Source organism: Triticum urartu, chromosome 2 (assembly GCF_003073215.2).
Source record: "Triticum urartu cultivar G1812 chromosome 2, Tu2.1, whole genome shotgun sequence".
In the NCBI taxonomy this organism is placed as follows: Eukaryota; Viridiplantae; Streptophyta; class Magnoliopsida; order Poales; family Poaceae; genus Triticum; species Triticum urartu.
In genome coordinates, this window is record NC_053023.1 from 105,604,648 (window position 1) to 105,610,977 (window position 6,330).

Genomic DNA, 6,330 nt, shown 5'->3' on the forward strand with positions numbered 1-6,330 from the left:
CGGCAGGAGCCATAGGAGTTGTCTTAATTTATTATGACCTGCGTGTCAACATAAACGTCATGTAATTACTTTACTTTATTGCTAAAGCATTAGCCATGGTAGTAGAAGTAATAGTTGACGTGACAACTTCATGAAGACACGATGATGGAGATCATGATGATGGAGATCATGGTGTCATGCCGGTGACGACGATGATCATGGCGCCCCGAAGATGGAGATCATAAGGAGCGAAATGATATTGGCCATATCATGTCACTATTTGATTGCATGTGATGTTTATCATGTTTTACATCTTATTTGCTTAGAACGACGGTAGCTTAAATAAGATGACCCCTCGAATTAATTTCAAGAAAGTGTTCCCCCTAACTGTGCACCGTTGCGAAGGTTCATTGTTTCGAAGCACCACGTGGTTATCGGGTGTGATAGATTCTAACATTCGAATACAACGGGTGTAAGCCAGATTTACACACACAATACACTTAGGTTGACTTGACGAGCCTAGCATGTACAGACATGGCCTCGGAACACGGAAGACCGAAAGGTCGAGCATGAGTTGTATAGAAGATACGATCAACATGAAGATGTTCACCGATGTTGACTAGTCCGTCTCACGTGATGATCGGACACGGCCTAGTTAACTCGGATCATGTTATACTTAGATGACTGGAGGGATGTCTATCTGAGTGGGAGTTCATTGAATAATTTGATTAGATGAACTTAATTATCATGAACTTAGTCTAAATCTTTACAATATGTCTTGTAGATCAAATGGCCCACGTTGTCCTCAACTTCAACGCATTCCTAGAGAAAACCAAGCTGAAAGATGATGGCAGAAACTATTCGGACTGGGTCCGGAACCTGAGGATTATCCTCATAGCTGCCAAGAAAGATTATGTCCTAGAAGCACCGCTAGGTGACGCACCCGTCCCACAGAACCGAGACGTTATGAATGCTTGGCAGTCACGTGCTGATGATTACTCCCTCGTTCAGTGCGTCATGCTTTACAGCTTAGAACCGGGGCTCCAAAAGCATTTTGAGAAACACAGAGCATATGAGATGTTCGAAGAGCTGAAAATGGTTTTACAAGCTCATGCCCGGGTCGAGAGATATGAAGTCTCCGACAAGTTCTTTAGCTGTAAGATGGAGGAAAATAGTTCTGTCAGTGAGCACATACTCAAAATGTCTGGGTTGCATAACCGCTTGACTCAGCTGGGAGTTAATCTCCCGGATGACGCGGTCATTGACAGAATCCTTCAGTCGCTTCCACCGAGCTACAAGAGCTTTGTGATGAACTTCAATATGCAGGGGATGGAAAAGACCATTCCTGAGGTATATTCAATGCTGAAATCAGCAGAGGTGGAAATCAAAAAGGAACATCAAGTGTTGATGGTGAATAAAACCACTAAGTTCAAGAAAGGCAAGGGTAAGAAGAACTTCAAGAAGGACGGCAAGGGATTTGCCGCGCCCGGTAAGCAAGCTGCCGGGAAGAAGCCGAAGAATGGACCCAAGCCCGAGACTGAGTGTTATTATTGCAAGGGAAGTGGTCACTGGAAGCGGAACTGCCCCAAATACTTAGCGGATAAGAAGGCCGGCAACACTAAAGGTATATGTGATATACATGTAATTGATGTGTACCTTACCAGTACTCGTAGTAGCTCCTGGGTATTTGATACCGGTGCGGTTGCTCACATTTGTAACTCAAAGCAGGAGCTGCAGAATAAATGGAGACTGGCGAAGGACGAGGTGACGATGCGCGTCAGGAATGGTTCCAAGGTCGATGTGATCGCCGTCGGCACGTTGCCTCTACATTTACCTACGGGATTAGTTTTAAACCTCAATAATTGTTATTTAGTGCCAGCTTTGAGCATGAACATTGTATCAGGATCTCGTTTAATTCGAGATGGCTACTCATTTAAATCCGAGAATAATGGTTGTTCTATTTATATGAGAGATATGTTTTATGGTCATGCTCCGATGGTGAATGGTTTATTCTTAATGAATATCGAGCGTAATGCTACACATATTCATAGTGTGAATACCAAAAGATGTAAGGTTGATAATGATAGTCCCACATACTTGTGGCACTGCCGCCTTGGTCACATAGGTGTAAAACGCATGAAGAAGATCCATGCAGATGGACTTTTAGAGTCTCTTGATTACGAATCATTTGACACGTGCGAACCATGCCTCATGGGTAAAATGACCAAGACTCTGTTCTCAGGAACAATGGAGTGAGCAACCAACTTATTGGAAATCATACATACTGATGTGTGCGGTCCAATGAGTGTTGAGGCTCGCGGTGGCTATCGTTATGTTCTCACCCTCACTGATGACTTGAGTAGATATGGGTATGTCTACTTAATGAAACACAAGTCCGAGACCTTTGAAAAGTTCAAGGAATTTTAGAGCGAGGTTGAGAATCAACGTGACAAAAAAATCAAGTTCTTGCGATCAGATCGTGGGGGAGAATACTTGAGTCACGAATTTGGTACACACTTAAGAAAATGTGGAATAGTTTCACAACTCACGCCGCCTGGAACACCTCAGCGTAATGGTGTGTCCGAACATCGTAATCACACTTTATTGGATATGGTGCGATCTATGATGTCTCTTACCGATCTACCGCTATCATTTTGGGGCTATGCTTTAGAGACTACCGCATTCACTTTAAATAGGGCTCCGTCGAAATCCGTTGAGATGACACCGTATGAATTATGGTTTGGGAAGAAACCTAAGCTGTCGTTTCTAAAAGTTTGGGGATGCGATGCTTATGTCAAGAAACTTCAACCTGAAAAGCTCGAACCCAAGTCGGAAAAATGCGTCTTCATAGGATACCCTAAAGAAACTGTTGGGTATACCTTCTACCTCAGATCCGAAGGCAAGATCTTTGTTGCCAAGAATGGGTCCTTTCTAGAGAAAGAGTTTCTCTCGAAAGAGATAAGTGGAAGGAAAGTAGAACTTGATGACGGATTACCTCTTGAACCGGTAAGTGGCGCAGCTCAAGAAAATGTTCCTGAGGTGCCTGCACTGACTAGAGAGGAAGTTAATGATGATGATCATGAAACTTCAGATCAAGTTACTACTGAACTTCGTAGGTCCACGAGGACACGTTCCGCACCAGAGTGGTACGGCAACCCTGTCTTGGAAATCATGTTGTTAGACAACGGTGAACCTTCGAACTATGAAGAAGCGATGGCGGGCCCGGATTCCGACAAATGGCTGGAAGCCATGAAATACGAGATAGGATCCATGTATGAAAACGAAGTATGGACTTTGACTGACTTGCCTGATGATCGGCGAGCCATAGAAAATAAATGGATCTTTAAGAATAAGACAGACGCGGATGGTAATGTGACCATCTATAAAGCTCGGCTTGTCGCTAAGGGTTATCGACAAGTTCAAGGGGTTGACTACGATGAGACTTTCTCACCCGTAGCGAAGCTGAAGTCCGTCCGAATCATGTTAGCAATTGCCGCATTCTATGATTATGAGATATGGCAAATGGACGTCAAAACGGCATTCCTTAATGGTTTCCTTATGGAAGAATTGTATATGATGCAACCGGAAGGTTTTGTCGATCCTAAGAATGCTGAGAAGATGTGCAAGCTCCAACGCTCGATTTATGGGCTGGTGCAAGCATCTCGGAGTTGGAATATTCGTTTTGATGAGATGATCAAAGCGTTTGGGTTTATGCAGACTTATGGAGAAGCCTGCATTTACAAGAAAGTGAGTGGGAGCTCTGTAGCATTTCTCATACTTTATGTAGATGACATACTGTTGATGGGAAATGATATAGAATTCTTGGAAAGCATAAAGGCCTACTTGAACAAGTGTTTTTCAATGAAGGACCTTGGAGAAGCTGCTTATATATTAGGCATCAAGATCTATAGAGATAGATCAAGACACCTCATTGGTCTTTCACAGAGTACGTACCTTGACAAGATATTGAAGAAGTTCAAAATGGATCAGTCAAAGAAGGGGTTCTTGCCTGTATTGCAAGGTACGAGATTGAGCACGGCTCAATGCCCGACCACGACAGAAGATAGAGAAAAGATGAGTGTCATTCCCTATGCCTCGGCCATAGGGTCTATCATGTATGCTATGCTGTGTACCAGACCTGATGTAAACCTTGCCGTAAGGTTGGTAGGAAGGTACCAAAGTAATCCCGGCATGGAACACCGGACAACGGTCAAGAATATCCTGAAGTACCTGAAAAGGACTAAGGACATGTTTCTTGTGTATGGAGGTGACGAAGAGCTTGTTGTAAAGGGTTACGTCGATGCTAGCTTCGACACAGATCTGGATGAATCTAAGTCACAAACCAGATACGTGTATATTTCGAATGGTGGGGCAGTAAGCTGGTGCAGTTGCAAGCAAAGCGTTGTGGCGGGATCTACATGTGAAGCGGAGTACATGGCAGCCTCAGAGGTAGCACAAGAAGCAGTCTGGGTGAAGGAGTTCATTACCGACCTAGGAGTCATACCCAATGCGTCGGGCCCGATGACTCTCTTCTGTGACAACACTAGAGCTATTGCCCTTGCCAAGGAGCCCAGGTTTCACAGGAAGACCAGGCATATCAAGCGTCGCTTCAACTCCATTCGTGAAAGTGTTCAAAATGGAGACATACAGATTTGTAAAGTACATACGGACCTGAATGTGGCAGATCCGTTGACTAAACCTCTCCCTAGAGCAAAACATGATCAACACCAGAACTGCATAGGTGTTCGATTCATCACAATGTAACTAGACTATTGACTCTAGTGCAAGTGGGAGATGTTGGAAATATGCCCTAGAGGCAATAATAAAATGGTTATTATTATATTTCATTGTTCATGATAATTGTCTATTATTCATGCTATAATTGTGTTATCTGGAAATCGTAATACATGTGTGAATACATAGACCACAACACGTCCCTAGTGAGCCTCTAGTTGACTAGCTCGTTGATCAACAGATAGTCATGGTTTCCTGACTATGGACATTGGATGTCATTGATAACGGGATCACATCATTAGGAGAATGATGTGATGGACAAGACCCAATCCTAAGCATAGCTCAAAGATCGTGTAGTTCGTTTGCTGTAGCTTTCCTGAATGTCAAGTATCATTTCCTTAGACCATGAGATTGTGCAACTCCCGGATACCGTAGGAGTGCCTTGGGTGTGCCAAACGTTACAACGTAACTGGGTGACTATAAAGGTACATTACAGGTATCCCCAAAAGTGTCTATTGGGTTGGCACAAATCGAGACTGGGATTTGTCACTCCGTATGACAGAGAGGTATCTCTGGGCCCACTCGGTAATGCATCATCATAATGAGCTGAATGTGATCAAGTTGTTGAACACGGGATCATGCATTACGGTACGAGTAAAGTGACTTGCCGGGAACGAGACTGAACAAGGTATTGGGATACCGACGATCGAGTCTCGGGCAAGTAACGTACCGATTAACAAAGGGAATTGTATATGGATTGATTGAATCCTCGACATCGTGGTTCATCCGATGAGATCATCGTGGAGCATGTGGGAGACAACATGGGTATCCAGATCCCGCTGTTGGTTATTGACTGGAGAGTCGTCTCGGTCATGTCCGCATGTCTCCCGAACCCGTAGGGTCTACACACTTAGGGTTCGGTGACGCTAGGGTTGTTAGGAAAACTTGTATGTGATTACTGAATGTTTTTCGGAGTCCCGGATGAGATCCCGGACGTCATGAGGAGTTCCGGAATGGTCCGGAGGTAAAGATTTATATATGGGAAGTTGTCATACGGTCACCGGAAAGGTTCGGGGGCATATCGGTATTGTACCGGGGCCACCGGAGTGGTTCCGGGGGTCCACCGGGAGGGGCAACCTCTTCCGGAGGGCCTTATGGGCTGTATGGATAAGGGAACCAGCCCAAGTGGGCTGGGGCGCCACACCCCCCTAGGGCCCATGCGCCTAGGGTTGGGGGAAACCCTAAGGGGGGCGCCCCCTTGCTTGGGGGGCAAGCCCCCCTCCCCTTGGCCGCCGCCCCCTCTAGATCTCATCTAGAGGGGGCCAGCCCCCTTCCCCCTTCCCCTATAAATAGAGGGGTGAGGGGAGGGATGCATAGAACATCCAAGGCGCAGCCCCTCCCCTCCCCAACACCTCTCCTCCTCCATAAGAGCTTGGCGAAGCCCTGCCGAAGTACTGCAGCTTCACCACCACCACGCCGTCGTGCTGCTGTTGGAGCCCTCTTCCTCAACCTCTCCCTCCTCCTTGCTGGATCAAGGCGCGGGAGACGTCCTTGCTCTGTACGTGTGTTGAACATGGAGGTGCCGTCCGTTCGGCGCTAGGATCTTCGGTGATTTGG